This window comes from Capsicum annuum, chromosome 2, assembly GCF_002878395.1.
Source record: "Capsicum annuum cultivar UCD-10X-F1 chromosome 2, UCD10Xv1.1, whole genome shotgun sequence".
Lineage (NCBI taxonomy): Eukaryota > Viridiplantae > Streptophyta > Magnoliopsida > Solanales > Solanaceae > Capsicum > Capsicum annuum.
Window position 1 is genome coordinate 147,925,917 of NC_061112.1, and position 16,914 is coordinate 147,942,830.

Genomic DNA, 16,914 nt, shown 5'->3' on the forward strand with positions numbered 1-16,914 from the left:
AAAACAAGTAAAAAATCAACTTATTTTCCAGGAAAACATTTTCCATGAAAAATATTTTCCTTCATACCAAACACACCCCTAGTTTCTGTTCTAACTCATAAATATTAAATTTGTTGATATTTTTGCATAGTCTGATGTTCATATATTATCAGATTTTGTGAGATTATCAAAAACAGTTTCTTCACGTTTAATGTAGGGTAAGATCTTGTTCACCTTATGGACGATTTGTTGTTGTTATTATTGATATCGCCAAAAATAACGACATCATCTCTCTTTTAAAAATATATATCCTTCTAGCTATTTATATCTAGTTTTAGGCTTTAAAATTAGTAAATATTCCCCCAACATATAGGGCAGCCAGTAGAATTGATTTCTTAATGTGGAAACACGAAAAAAAAAGGCCTCGTGGAGGGAAGAGGACATAGTTTTAAGTTTGTATAAATAACATAAATATCAAACCTGTTGAAAGTATTAGCCAACAAAGTTTATCTCTTACAAATGATCCTTAAATACATTGATTAATAAAACTATAATGGTAGGAAAGCCATAACAGAGTGAAGTTATTGTCAAATTATTCTTATTTATAATTTTATGCTCCACTAAAAGCAACGTGCTTGAATTTGGGCAAAGGAGCAAGTCAAAGTACAATGGATGTTTACAGTTAATGAAGCCAGAGAGGGACAATAATGTGTCAATTAGAGCTAAATTAATAATTTGACATTAACCACTTAATCCCACTCACTAATTTTTATTACTACTATGAGTCTTATGGCACATCTTTTGTACTATATTTTAGTTATTTCTGAAGTTGATGGTAATTGACTTATTGACCTAAGCCTTTTCTGTTTTCTTTGGGTTTCCAAGATGTAACCATAAGTGGACATGTGGTTCAATTTCTCCCACTACCTATATATTATTCATATTTCCAGTTCCTTTCTGTGTTTTTTTCAATACACTTATGCCTATTATCTTTTCTGGTGTCTATTGCTTTCCCTTAATTCACTTTTACAGTCAAAATCTCTTTATAATTGTAGCATTTATCTTAAAGTTTCATAACGCTTTTATAGTATGATGTCGTATATGTTATATATGTATGTTAACACTATAACGATTGAAAGTTTCACGAAGAGATTTGACTTTATTAACATCAATTATTATGTCAGCCTCTAACAAACAGTGCATCAGGCTTTAATGTGACGATTCAAGGGATTTGTCAAACTGGAAAGGTGAAACTTTGACAATATAGTCTTGTTGAGTAGCAAAATTGTATCCTTTAGTGGTCAAAGCATGCTGAAAAAAAAAAAAGTATAAATAACATAAATACTAATTTTTTTAAAGTAATTATACTCTCTCCCACTCTTTTAATTATCTTACTCTCTCTCCCTATTAATATACATAACATAGCCAATATATACATAGCATTCTATGTATATGTTGGGATTTTTTTAATATGTTTAGGGAGTTAGAGATTTTTTGTAATATTGAAAATATAAGTTGTGTATTTGTATAATTTTTAGAAAGAAAAAAAAAAAAAGCAAAGCAACGCCACCATGTGTTTAAATAAAAATGTTAGAAATTAATAATAAACAATTTATGTGTTTGATAAAAAAATGTGTTATACATTTTTTGGTAAATAATAAACGACATTATGTAATTAAATAAAAGTGTTAGGGTCGTTTGGTAGGATAAGGAATAGCTAATCCCATAATTAATTTTAAGATAAATTTATCTCATGTTTGGTTGAGATAAAATTCATGGGATAACTTATCTGGTATTAGTTATCCCGGGATTGCATTGTTATTTTTATCCCTTCTTGAGGGTGGAACGGTTAATCACGAAATAACTAATTGCGGAATTAGTAATTTTGGAATAACTTGTTTCCCAACCAAACAACCTCTAAAGGGGGTCGTTTCGTGTAATGGATAAAAACAATCAGTCCAGATATAAAATTTTGACCGTCTTATGTGATTGCCAAATTCGAAATCGGAATAACTTATTCCGAAATTAACAATTAATTTAAGGATACGTTGTCCATCCCTTTTGGTGGGTATAATAATACTAGATAACTGAAATAAAGATCTTAAAATGATAAAATTACCCTACAAACCCTTTATATTATCACTTTTTCACGTTTACATTTTCCTGTCCCAAAAAATCATGTGTATTCCACACTTGATTTTTATCCTAATAATACATTGTGACTACTAATTGTTGGAAATTGCTGGTTTTGGATTCTTACCTTAAAATTGTTTAGCAGGGAGCATCATATATGTATTGCTTATTATGACAAAATATCAAATGAAATAGAAAAATGAGTTGTAAATCTTACTAAAAAGTAATTTATTTTATTATTATAGTGTATGACATGTATAGGAGAAGCAAAAATTGGTATTCCTTTCCTCTACGTTCCTCTAATACACCACAATTATATATTTTTTAAACGAAAATAGAGATTCTATATTTAAAAGGCAAATGCAACTCCAGTTGTTCTTTTTAAGTATGAAGATAGTAACTTCTATTTGTTTATATTGTTGGTTAATTGGTGGAGGTTTTGTTTATATAAAGGTGGAGGGTATTTTGTAAACAAATAATTCAAACCAAACGACCATAAATTAAAGCATCTTTATTTTTTGCAACAAATAATTACTGTATTTATTAAATTTATCGAGGAAAATGATGAATGACAGATACGGAATCAAAAGGAAGTTAAAGATTTTTGAATTGGAAAAGGTATTTTTGAAAAATTGAAAACATTTTAAGGCCGATAAAATTATCAAACAAAAAGTGTTTACGATCTGAAGTTTTTTAAATTGGGAATGACCAAGTTATTATCTTGACTCATTTTAGCTTATAATAGGCACTAAGCAGTTTAAATCCAAAAACGTTTTTAGGTACGTTTGATCAGCTTCACTAAATATTACTTTCGTAATATTCTCTCTCTCTTTAGGTGTACGCGCTTTGCGCGTGTACCTCACTTTAATGAGTTTAAAAATTAAACTAAATAGGATATTTTTTTAAATAATAAAGATGAATATAATAATTTTATTTAATATTTTTTGAGTATGTAAAGATGGAGAATTTATTTGTTAAACCTAACTTTTATCATAATATTTTTTAAAGTCGATCGACATTCATCTACCATCTGTAAATTGCAACAGAATAATACAATGATAGAGACATCAAAATAATACAATTAAATCTAATCTTTACACACAAAAAAATTCTCAAAGTCGTCCGACGCTCATCTACCACTTGTAACCAATAACAAAATAAATAATAATACTATCATAGAGATATCAAAATAATGCAACTAAACCTAATCTTTACATAAAAAAATTATTCAAAGCCGGCCAACATTTATCTATCACCTATAAACTGCAACAAAATAATACGATAAAAGTGATATCAAAACAATATAATTAAACTTAAATTTTACACACAAAAAACTTTCAAAGCCAATCGAGATTCATCTACGGACGGTAAACTACCACAAAATAACAAACTAATAGAGATATTATGATAATACAATTAAACCTAACTGTTACCTAAAAATAAATCAAATTTGACCCACATTCATCTAGCATCTATAAATTAAATTAAAATAATAAGATAATAAAAATATCAAAACAATACTTTAAACCTAACCTTTACATAAGAAATTCTTTAAAGTCAACTGACATTCATCTACGATCTGTAATCTATAAAAAAAAAATATAATAGTGATCACAAAGCTTCGATTTTGATCCAACTAATTCTTTTCTAAGCGTAGATTTTGACTCTAAAGAATAATATTGAATGAAAACAAAGAAGATACATATATATATACACACACATGTTGAATTTTACTATGCTAACAAAAATAATGAAGAAATTGAGGGTTAGAAAATCAAGCATCCACCAATATAGACATGTCGAATCAAGTTAGATGGGCATCAATCATATTCTCCCAATAGGCAAACCGGTTTGTTCTCTACTTTAACGCACATCTCAATATTTATAAAAATATTTTCTTAATTAATAATGTCCTATTTTAGTAGTATTTTTCTAATTGGATAGTAGAAAGAAAAACATTAATTAATTTTTCTACCATATATTTTAGGAGTCCCATATATTTAGGAAGTCTAGTAAAAATGAAAATATTAATTAATTCTCCTACCATATATTTTAGGAAGTTTAGTAGAAAGGAAAATATTAATTAATTCTCCTACCATATATTTTAGGAGTCTCATATATTTTAGGAAGTCTAATTAATATAATAAAAAATAATTAAATAATAAATTTAAAAAATAGTGAAAAGACAATTTCGTCTAAAGAAGAGTCTTTTAATGAAGGGCAAAAATTTTAAAAAAATATAACGTAAATTTTGAATATATAAAAAGTATAGTTAATAAGAGAAATTTATTAATTATACTTATTTTCAAATTCTAAAAGTATTTTATTTTTACAGAGATATATTTTATTCTCAAGATTCAATATTTATATCAAAATTGAAGATATTTTAGATGATTATACGTCATTAACCTGTTAGGGATCGTATTGTTCTTGATTAGAGTAAGTTATTCATGTATTAAAAGTTAAAACTATGTATAACTTATACAACATTTGATAAGCGCATAGAAAGCAAATTATTGATGTATTGATAATTAATTCAAATATATTCGTATTATATATAGTTTATATGATATGTATTAAATCGCTGAGCTGTATTAATTTTGGATATTTTGTACAAAGAACCCTACTCAAAATATTTGAAAGACATAAAATTATTAGTGAAAAAAAATATAGATATCATTATCTTATTAGTTAGATCATATTTAAATTTTTAATAACATGAATTTTGAAGATAAAAGTTATAAAGTGTGATGGACTATTTGGTATGAAGGAAATATTTTTTGAAAAATGTTTTTCAATTTTCTCGTGTTTAATTGGTTTAAATGTTTTGAAAATATTTTTCAAATCAAGTTATTTTTCTCAAATTTAAGGAAAATGACTTCCTTTCAAAAAGTAATGAAAACATTTTTCAAAATCCTCTTTCAACCTCAATCTCAAGTTGAAATATTCATAAACTAAAATACTAAAATATATTTTCTGAAAAATATTTTTTTATTCACCAAACAAACTCTAAAAAGTATCTTTCGAAAAATATTTTTCACTCATCAATCAAACATAAGAAAATAACTAATTTTACATAAAAAATTTCTAGAAAAATATTTGTCATGAAAAACATTTTCCTTCATACCAAACACACCCTAAATCAAACCCGAAACAGACCCAATTTTTTTTTTTAAAAACAAACAATCAGTTGCTTTTTTCATAGACCATAGTGTGAGCATGTTCTCTGTTTTCTCTGTGCAGTGATGTTCCAAGTCCATATTTGCTATATTTTTTCTGTTCAAGAATAGCTTCTTTGCTCTTCGATGAAAGAATTAATCAACTAACTGCTAAAAGATTATGATTATTCTTGCTTATGTACTGCAGTATATTTTCTCCTTAGTAATTAGTTTTTCTTTAGAAACATTAAATACGAGTTGTATAGAATGGTGTTTGAATTAGTTATGTTGTATGGTATGGACATGACACAATTTCATCTTACTGAAAATATGAACTTAGATAGAAAGTTGTGGACTCGGATTAAGGTAGAAGGTTTGTTAGATAGTTAAGTAAGCTAGCGTTGTCTCGCATATTCTTGTTATTATTAGCATCAATGATCAAATTAATAATAACTATGTGATAAGTGATAGCTATCATGCTTCTTATATCCAAGTGATTTTATAAAATTGAACTCATTAAAGTGAGGTACATGCGCGATGTGCACACATGTAAGTTCGATTAGAGTTTTTTGAAATGGGTTCTTTGGTGGTGATAGATAATTACTATAGCCTCTTCTAATTTGTATCAGGTAGTTGTTGAGGGAATGAACATGTTTTGCTCCACAACCTCAAGGAGATAATTCCAGATGAAGAGTACTTGTTGAATCTTGAAGAAGCAGAGATGGTACGACCAGGGGCACGGCATAAGCTCATCCGCACCGTCTTCAATAAAAAAAAAATGAATCAATAACTCTATGTACCAAAAGCTATTCAGTCTTGTAGCAAGATCAAAAAAAATTCAGGAGAAACAAACTGACCAATATTACAAACATCTTGCACCAAAAATTACCTATATCAAATAAACAAGAACCTTCATCCTTCACAAGACCAAATTGTGAACTACAAGATAACACAATTATTACCGCACACGCCTACAACAAGCAAGATCCTTCATCCTTCATAACATAAAATTTATACTACAAGATAACATGATTAAATAAGGCAGGCTAATAAGCACCTTCAATTAAAAAACAGAAACAACAAATTCCAAAAAATAGAACAAAAACTTACGTGGAAAAAAGCATCCAAACATTGTTGGTTTTGCACAATCTGATACATATGCACCCAAAGAAGAAAAGAAGTGGCAATTAATTCGACTGCACACAGTATAAATATTAAACTCAATCAAACTGCGTAGTCATAATTCTATTAACAAAAGAGAAAACTCAGACATCATTATGTGAATGTTTCAAGACGAATATATACAATAATAAAGAAAAAAATCCCAGAAATAATTTAGTGACGGAATTTATCATTTACTTGCTTATAAATTAAACTTGAGGTTTCTTCTACATCTTCAATAGTCAACACCAATTGAACTCGTCGAATTTGTTTTTTGAGGCGGTGGGTGGAAAAAGACGTAAAACTATTTCTATTACTGTTATAATAAATTTTCAACCTAAGTGACTCCTATTTTATTTCAAACAAAAATTTATAAAAGTATCCATAATTCCATATATATTAGGACTTAATTTTTTTCCATAAATTTTTAAGAGTCATTAATATAATTAAATAATAATTTGAGGAAAAAAAGTACAAAGACGATTTTGTCTATTGCGAAATTTTGTAATGAAGGGTAAAAAGTTCAACTCACTTTTTTAAGGGCACACTTTTAATATATTATATATTATATTATATATAGATTATCACATAAATTCAGTTAGGCACTAAGCGCATTTTCTACTTTTATTTATGACTTCAAAGTATAGAAAGTATGATTACAATCGTTCACTAGTTTCTTCTCTTGTTGACAAAAGTAAAGAAAAGAGAAAGCAGAATACAATTGCCACACAATTTTTTTGTTTGGGGATGGTTGGACGCAACGCGGTGGCTCGAAAACGTAACGTGTTGGGAGTCAAATATGGAAAAAAGGTTAAATATGCCTCTAAACTTTACAAAAATATTCAGATATATTCTCCGTTAAAAGTTTAGCTCATCAATGCCCTTGTCTTTCAAGTTTTGGTCCATATATACCTCTGTTGTTAAGTTTTGAATCATATATACTCCTGTTACCAAGTTTTGGACTATATATATCTCTGTCGCTGTTAATTGCTTTTCTGAAATTTTTAACCAATTTGTCTTCTTTTTTTCTTGAAAAATAATATTTGCCACATCATTTTTTTATTGCTAACATCACATATAATTAAATCCACCCCTTCTTCTACGTCCGTCAAATGCTCTTAGATTCCTCACAATCTCTTTGAATTTTCTCTAATTTGTCGAAATCCTTTTGTTGTATTTTCAAATTCTTGGATAACTGTCTCTCTCATGCACACATACTTACGCACAAAAGATATTCTCTCAATTGACAACTTATTTTTGATGTCTCTATATGGGCTACCTCTTTTACATTTCTACATCTCGAATCCTCACTTGAGTTTTCCTTATTCTTCTTATTCTTGATGTTGGAATTGACGGTGGTGTGAAAGATGAAGTCGGTTGATATGATACTAAAATAATTTACAGTTGGTATGTACTTTATTCTTGATTTTTATCACAATTATGTATTGAGTTTTTATGAGGTGTTCTTGACTTTCTCCATTTTTTACTTGATTATTCTTGGGGTTATGCAAGTATCGAAAAACACAATAAATTTTTTTTGGCAAATTAGAGAAAATTCAAAGAAATTGTGAGGTAGATGAGAGCATTTGACGAATGGTTAATGCCTAAAAGGAGTGAATTTAATTATATGCGATATGATAATTAAAAAGTGATGTGGAAATATGATTTCTTGAAAAAAAAAGAAAAGGAAAAAGGGGTTGAAAAATTTTAGCAAAACAATTAACGGCAACATGGGTATATATGACCTAACACTTGATAACAGGGGTATATATGATCCAAAACTTGACAACATGGGTATATATGACTCAAGACTTGGACGGCAAGGGCATTTATGAACTAAACTTTTAACGGAGGGTATATCTGAATATTTTCATAAAGCTTAGGGGCATATTTGACCTTTTTTCCAATTAAAAATAAATATTCAATAATACATATATCAATAAATAATTTACTCTTTTCTATCCATTTTATTCTTAGTTATTAATTACAATTATTATTCAATATATTTCTCAAAGTATTAAATTAATTATAATCAAAAGTATATGATGAAATTGTCCCTATTATTTACAATTTATGATAAAGTTATTGATGAACGAAGGGAGTAACTTGTTAAAGCTTTTTATTTTAGCGTTCATTATATTAAAAATATATGTTTATTTTTACTTTTACTTGTCCAGTTTATAAATCAAAAGATAAAAATTCATGGGAAGAAAACAATTTAGAGAATTTTGGGGGGATATCCGTACATGAAAAAATCAAAGGAGAAAATGTGGGTGAAATATATGGAAAAGTTAAAAAAGGAGAGAAAGTAGGAGAAAATTATGGAAATACAACAATCTGATTTTTTGGGGGGGGGGATTAATTAATATTTTAGAAGAAAAAGTCTCCTTAAATAACACGATTTACTTAAAACATTTTACCCTATTTTAAATTTTTCACTCTCTTTGTCAAACTTTAATAAAATTCTATTATTATTATTATTATTTTTTAAAAAAATGAAAATATTTGTTAAAATCTCTGTGTAGTAGCTGGGGAGCAAACTAAGTTGTTACCTTATTAAGATTTACTTATCTTCTTCCACATAATGAGTTTCATTATTTATGCGTGTGAGAAGAGAAATTCAACGAGCAGCAGCAATTGTAGAAATAAAAATTCCTTACTGTTTCCTGTCTTTTGGGGTGTTGTTCTATTACTCATTGTAATCCCAGCCCTGGTAGATTGCCTCCGCCGTTGTTACGCTCTCCATCAACAATCATCTGACCAAGAAGAAAGAGGAGGAGAAGGCAAATGTGCAGGTCCAGTGAACAAAAGGTTGGTGGAGATGTCTCCCAGTATCATCGTTATCATGGATGATGATCAGAAACCCTACCCACATCGGAGTACGTTCCCAGTGATAAATAATCTAATAATCTCCTGAAGATCAATACTTCTTCTGACCTATTTGTACATTGTTTCTCTTCGTCATGAAAGGTGCACCTTTTTGTACATTGTTTCTCTTTGTCATGAAGCAACACCTTGATAGTTATTTATTGAAAGTGAATCCTTTTAACCTCTGTTAGTTTTGAGGGGAATAAATTTCTTAAAGACATATCATGAATTCAGCAGACTTGATTCTAAATTTTTGTTGTTTCATTAATGCTTTCTTGAAAATAGTAGAAACTTCATTTTGATCATTCATTTGAACTTGTTAGAAACTTCATTTTGATAATTTATTTCATAAATCATTTGAATTTGTGTTTTGTTATATATAGAAATTTTATACCCGAAATAACAATACATACGCTAAGATTCTTTATTTAAGTAATGATTGTAAAAACAATCCTATAGCTACAGAGAATCAAATTTTGCTCTAATAATTCAATCAATCCAACAAAATTAAAACTCGTATTAAAACTTCTTTACTTCTCCTTCTGTCGAGTGCTGAACTATTGTATTCTTCATTGATAATTTTTCTATATATCTTTAACTCCATTCGAAACTACTAAACCACACTGTTCGATATTTAAGTATTGTCTTAGAATTCAGAATTTAAATTTTATAAGTTGTCTTTTAAATTTCTTAGTATTAAATTGGCTATATTTTAAAGTCATGAATCCATATTTGCCATTTGTTGCACTTTTAATGAATTTTACATATAAATTAATTTTCGCCTCGAAAGTGTAGTTTAAATGGAGGATTGATATTTGACATATCAAAATATATCAATTCTTAAGGGAGTAATCAAAAATGGATGGGAAAGGCATGTAGATGAGCTACTTTCAAAAATGTCATGGATGGATTTCCTCCGTCTCATTTAGTTATCAATGTTATTTAAAATATCTATCACAAAATATTTGTCAATTCATAAAATCAAATAGAATTATCAAATGCAGATGATCATTAAATATATTGCTTAATTTAACAATAATAGTAAGAAAGATACTGTCAAATTCTACTTTTTATTTTTATTTAGGTGAAATGGTCTCGTAGACATTTGTATTTTTCTGAATTTGTAAAGTGAACGTCTCTACTTAGATTTTTGTCATCTAAACCCCCAACTCAATAAAATTCGATATTTTAAATCCTATTTTGATGTGTGTAACACAATTGCTGTCACATCAGCTTTCACATAGATTCCACGTCATATTCCAATTAGAGATAGAAAATAATCTCTTTTCTTATATAAAAAAAAAAAAAAAAAACTTAACTCCCCCTCCCCCACGCCCCACCCCTTCATCTTTAGTCTTCAATAACATCTTCCCTTCTCTCCTCTCTCCTCTCACCTCCATTTTTTAATAACACCTTCACTAGCCACCCCTCTATGGCATTTGAAAATTCACATCACAAATGAATTAAAAAAATTAAAAACTTTACTTGAAAAAATTATAGTGTTTAAAATTTCTTGTTTAGTTTGAAAAGATTTTTAGTTAGAATTATTCATTGAGAAAATTCTCATAAAGTGTTTCAAATCCACACAAATCAAACTAACAAACGACTTAGTTGGAAACACTACCATTACAGGGAGTATTTGAGCAGTTGTGGTGTTTTGGTTGTTGTTATGATGTGGAAAAGTGTGTTAAACTTGTTTATTTATGGAATTAGAGGATTGAGAATGGAGGAAATGGGGTGGGGTGGGGTGTTAGGAATTGGCCTCCACCACCACCGTTTTAGTCTAGTCCTTGTAAATATTTCAATATTGGACTTTTGTATACTCAGTCCAATCCATTCATTATTTAAGTTGGTTTGGTTCTATTTTGTATATAGAAGGATATGATTTGGAACTGGACGGTTTTTGCCATTTTGACTCTCATACACAAATGAGAACACATTTCTCTTTCATTCTTCTCTCTCCTAACAAGGGTTTTCATTTCTTTTATTGGTTTGCTTTCGTGTTTGCTGTGAGTTTTCATGGTATCAGAGCCAGGGATTCGGCTAGATCTGCTCTTTCTCTTTCAATCGATGGTTCCCGTGAAGCTTTTTGTTGAGTTTTGAAGTTGGAAGTTTGACCCGATTCAGCATTTTCATACGCAAATTTCTATTTGTTTGTGCCGTAACTTCCATTGTTGAGTATTGTTGAGCAAGGCTTTTGCTTCTTCAAGTTGTGAAGAAGAGTGGTAATGGTGTATTTTCTCTCTTGTACTCTCCGATTATAGCATTTGTTTTTTGTGATTTCATTTTTTTTGTGAAAATTACGCACGATGTCTTCGAGTACATCATCAGTTGCATCACTAGCTCCTACGCATCCTCTCTACCTGCACCCTTCTGATTACCCTGGTATGGTACTTGTTTTCACACCTTTCAATGGGTCTGGATATGGTAGCTGGAGACGTGGAATGTTGATTTCTCTATCTGCTAAGCGCAAGATAGGTTTTATTGATGGTACGCAGGCTTGACCTCCTGCTACTGATCCTTATCATGATGCCTAGGTTATGTGCAATAATATGGTTATTGCTTGGATTCTCAATAGTTTAGACAAGGAAATTGCTGAGACTGTTATTCATACAGAAATCGCTGAACTAATTAGGAAAGAGATTGAAAAACGTTATGGACAACCTGGTGGAGCTAAAGTTATCCAACTGTGCAAAGACATTTCTTCCATTTCTCAGGGCTCATCTAGTATAGCTTCTTACTTTAATTGTATAAAAAAACTCTGGGATGAGTTAACTGTCTCTATCACCTGTAACGCCCTGCATTTTGGGCTAGAATAAAAACCATGATTTCGATGTGTTGCTAATCCCGAAGCCATAAAAATCCTATGCCAATACGGCATGTTAATTATTGTGTAGCATGTGAATCCGCTCAAGCTTGAATTTAGACCATAGAGGTCCTTCAACTCAAGGACAAGTTGAAACTATTTCGATCGACTAAGTTTTGGTAGACGTTGTAAAGTGTGTCAGCTTCCATCGATCATAACTCTCCGTGTATATTGAATTAGGAAGCCTACCCAACGATACCAATGCAAGAAGTTATGGCCCTTCAAAGTGATAAGCGACGCCTAACCAATCGCCCATAGCCACTAGAAAGCATAGGCGATAGCCTAGGCGGCGCCTATGTGAAGATAGGCGATGTGATAGGCGACGCCTATGTGATGATAGGCGATGGGCTGGGCGGCGCCTATGTAAGGAATTCTGGTGAATTAAACACTCCGTGTTAAGGACAAAGTGGTCCTTTTCCACCCTTACTTAGCCCTAAAACACGAGATTTAGTTCCAAGGACCCCAAAATACTTATTCTTTCATCAAAAGTGCTCAAGAACTCTCCTTAGGATTTCAAAATAAAAACCAAAATAGTTCAAGATTTGACCGTAGGTTTTCAAAGATAATTACATATTTGGAATCACCAATCCGCAAGCTTCAAGAAACATCTATTATCCTTGGAAATAGAGGCATGTGGGGTTATCCAAAAATCTCATGGGTGTAGTCTTTATGAACATGCATGCTTTTAAATGGAGGTTTTCAATCAAATGCTAATATCTTGCTTTTAATATGATTTCTAAGTCATTTTCTTTATGTCATGGGAATTGTTTGCCTATATACTTTAATGGTTGAAACCATGCATATGTGATTTGAGATTTTCCATGGAAGTTGATAAATATGAATGATAAATTGTTTTCAAATTCTCATGATAATGTTTCGATACTCCATATTAAAATGTGATCAACAAAAGAGAGCATGAATTTGAAATAAATATTGTTCACCACTTGTAAATGATGAAGCACCTTGGTTTTTACATGATTATGCATATGTGGATGTGATATTGATGAATTGCAAGTCGGGTATGACGATACCCTTCAAAATACGATATGCGATTGAATAAGATGAAATTTGAATGCATTGATTTTACATGAGAAAGGTGGATGTCCGAAGAAGGCGTTTGAGACACAAGCGGCTCATCGCCGGAAGAACATGTTTGCCGACACGAAATATCGGTACCATGCTTTGTGGTCTTGCATACCTGATATTATATTATCCCAAATTGGGATTATGGTTAGGAGCCATGCTTTGTGGTCTTGTGCACTACCATATTTTATTTGGGTCAAGACACCATGCTTTATGGTCTTGTGTGTCTCTCCCTCGCTTATACTCTAATCTCAGCGGCAACCGAGGTTTGACAGTTGGTGTAAATTATGTAGGGTATTCCACCTAGCTCAGTTGCATTTCATTATTGTTGAGAAAAACTATTGCATTACACCTATGTGTTTTCAAATGATTTGATACAAAATTTCTTTATAATGGCTCTCAACTATATTTTGTAAAAACATTATGTTTTGCTTTGATATATCTGTGTACCAGTACTTTTGTGTTGACCCCCTCCCCTTTCCAACCTCTCAGGTTCAGAGGCCCAGTCTAGGGGTCAAGAGAATCAGTAAATCTTTCGGACAGAGTTGCAGAGACAAGTGGTGAGCCTTTTATGTTTCGGAATGTCTTATGTCCTGCAGTCCTTTTATCTTATATTAGTTTTGGGTCTGCTGGGGGCCTTGTCCCAGTTTTCAGATAGACATTGTTTCAGTCATATAGCAGAGCTTTCACAGACGGTTTTAGAGATGTTGATTTAGATTGTGGGACGCTATTCCCCATTTTCATTTTCATATGATTCTTGACCATGTTTCTGTTATATTGTGTTTCTTCCGCATTACTTTGATCATACAAATTATGTGCAGGATTATCAGACAGATAGGGGTGTTTCGGGCCTCCTTGGTTTGAAATGCTCGTCACGGCCAAGCCCTGGTTCAAGTCATGATATCACCTATCCTTCATTACATATAATTGTAAAGTCGCATGGACTAAATTGCAGGATGAACAACGAGTTCATCAGTTTTTAGCTAAATTGAATTACTCTTACAATGGGATTAGGCAAAATATTTTAATGATTAAGCCTCTTCCAGATATAGATAGCGTGTATTCCATGCTAATCCATGATGAACAACAGTCTGAGTTGCAAACTTCTCTTCCATCATTTACGTCTGACTCTGTCTCCTTTTCTGCAGCTGGTAATCGCAAGTTTTATCCCCAAAAGATCAATTTTGATAGTCGTAAATCTAATCAGTCCTTTGATAGTAGAAAATCAAATTTCTCATACAACCAGAGTCAAGGTTTGTTCTATAAGTACTGTAAGAAACCAGGACATACCATTGGTAGATGTAGAAAGTTACTTGGTTATCCCTCAGAATATCAACAGTTTCCCAGAGATCAAAAATCTGTTGCTTGTGTTCAACCTGCTGATGTTATTCCCCAAGGGGTTCTTCGCTCTCACAGGCTCCTCTTATAGTTCTTTCTCAATCCCATAATACTTCAAATGATCTCCATGGGTTCAGCAAGGAACAACATGACCATCTCTTGTCCTTATTACATCAAAGTAGGTTGCACGACTGATATGAGAATGACAATGGAAACACGAAACACACTCCAAACAGTTCATAAATTACAATAAATTGTGGACTAAATGGAGACCTCTCTCGAATTCGCTACAGCTACACAATAACGAGATAGAAAGGGGTATTTTCAACACCAAATCAGCCAACCCAAACTATGATTAACAACAAAAAGATGAAGAATAAGATGAACTTAATAATGGGAATAACAACAACACAAATGGGTACAATACGAGATACAAATATTACAACATTGCAAGAATAGAAAGGATAGATAGAGTGACAAACACTATCTCATGAACTAAGAACCTAAGTGTATTCAAGTACCTAGACCCTTAATACAATGATAATAGGAACACCTACTCTCTTCGGTGAGCACAAGAGAGACCTCAACCTCCTCTAGCACCCAACGTTCTAAGCAAGAATGCAACACTAGTAATTCCACCCTAGTTACAAGTTTTGGTTTTGTGCCTCAAGGAGAGAGGACTTTTCTTTCAATGTTATACAACATTCATTATCATCAAAGTCTAATGAATGAAACCCTAAAATGTTCTAATTAATGAAACCCTAAAAGGTTCTATTTATAAATATTATAAAAATAATGTGAAATATCCATAATACCCCTTAAGGGTGAGGTGCCCATCAAGTGCAAGAAGTGGGCTGATTTTGGTGTGTTTAGGCCCTCTTTTACACTTCACTTGTGCACTTCCTTGGACGATTTCATTACGCACTCATTCACGTCCATCCTCGTGGTCGTACTTGTATCAATGACTCTTGTTTATGTGCTTCAGCCAACTTTGCAGGTGTGACTAGTATTTCAGCTTATAATATTTGTTATTTCTTTGCTTTCCACCTCTCTCAGATGTTTAATAATCCTTGGATACTTGATTCAGGGGCCACACACCACATAGCCCCTCACAAACACCTTTTTACCAACATTAAACCTTTGTCATCACCTTACTTAATTTCTCTTCCAAATGGTTACAAAGTGAAAATAACTTGTACTGGTTCCTTGCCTTTGTATTCTGATTTAGTTCTAAATCATGTTCTTCTAGTTTCCAGTTTTCAATATAATTTGATTTCTTTACATCAATTCCTCTTACAGTTTAATTGCACTGCTCATTTTACTGACACTTCTTATGTCTTTTAGGGCCATTTTCTGAAGAGGCCACTGAAAGTTGGAAAACTGTCCAATGGACTATATATTCTTCAGCTGAATGGTTCCAATCTCTCTGACAATCCTCACCACAATGCTGCATCTCACAGCTCACCGCCATCATCTAATAGATCTGTTACTATGTCTGGTTTTATTTCTTCTTATGATAATAACGCCGTTGTTTCTTCTATGTCTTTTCCTAGTTCTTCTATATCTTTTATTTCCAATTCAAAGTTCATGTTCCACAACATGTACCTTCTTCATCTTCTTATAAAATGTCTCCAGATTTGTATGTTAATTCAATTTCTGATTCTTTTCAAGCAAATGTTCTTCTTGTACATTATGAGTTGCAGTTTTCTAGCTCCATTACCGACAATGCTAGTCTTCCTCTTATTTGGCATCATAGATTAGAACATATGCCTTATTTCAAAATAAAAACAATTTCTTCCCTTAGATCCCTTCTTCCTACTAAGAAACCTTTCCATTGTTTCATATGCCCAATGGCAAGACAACAGAGGTTACCTTTTCTTGAACGTAAAATTCACTCCACTAAACCTTTTCAATTTGTTCATATTGATCTTTGGGGCCCTTATCCACACTCAAACTTACAATGGTTATAAGTATTTTTTGACTATTGTAGATGACTATACTAGGTGCACTTGGACTCATTTATTATCTGCCAAGTACAATACTTTTCCTATGATCAAATCCTTCTTCTTTTATATTCAAAATCAATTCAAATTAAACATTCAAATTATCCGATCAGATAATGCATTTGAACTTGGTTCTAGTTTTGAGGCTATTTAATTTTCCTCCTCTTATGGGGTTTTCCATCAAACCTCTTATCCTCACACCCCTCAACAAAATGGGGTGGTGGAGAGAAAACACAAACACTTGTTAGAAACATCTAGGGCACTACTTTTTCAGTCCAAATTACCAGTAAAGTATTGGGGAGATTGTGTACTCACTACTACTTTT

General features: G+C 31.4%; 1 long non-coding RNA gene across 2 annotated transcripts; it reads left to right on the forward strand.

The window, feature by feature from the left end:
• Positions 1–10,203: 10,203 nt before the first annotated feature.
• Positions 10,204–14,659, forward strand: LOC124896102. 2 transcript variants are annotated; one of them, XR_007052549.1, is made up of 3 exons: positions 10,204–11,530; positions 13,741–13,808; positions 14,070–14,659. It is a non-coding gene; the product is annotated as an uncharacterized LOC124896102 (long non-coding RNA). The 2 variants fall into 2 exon arrangements; XR_007052548.1 differs by having other exon boundaries at positions 10,204–11,524.
• The last annotated feature ends 2,255 nt before the right edge of the window (positions 14,660–16,914 follow it).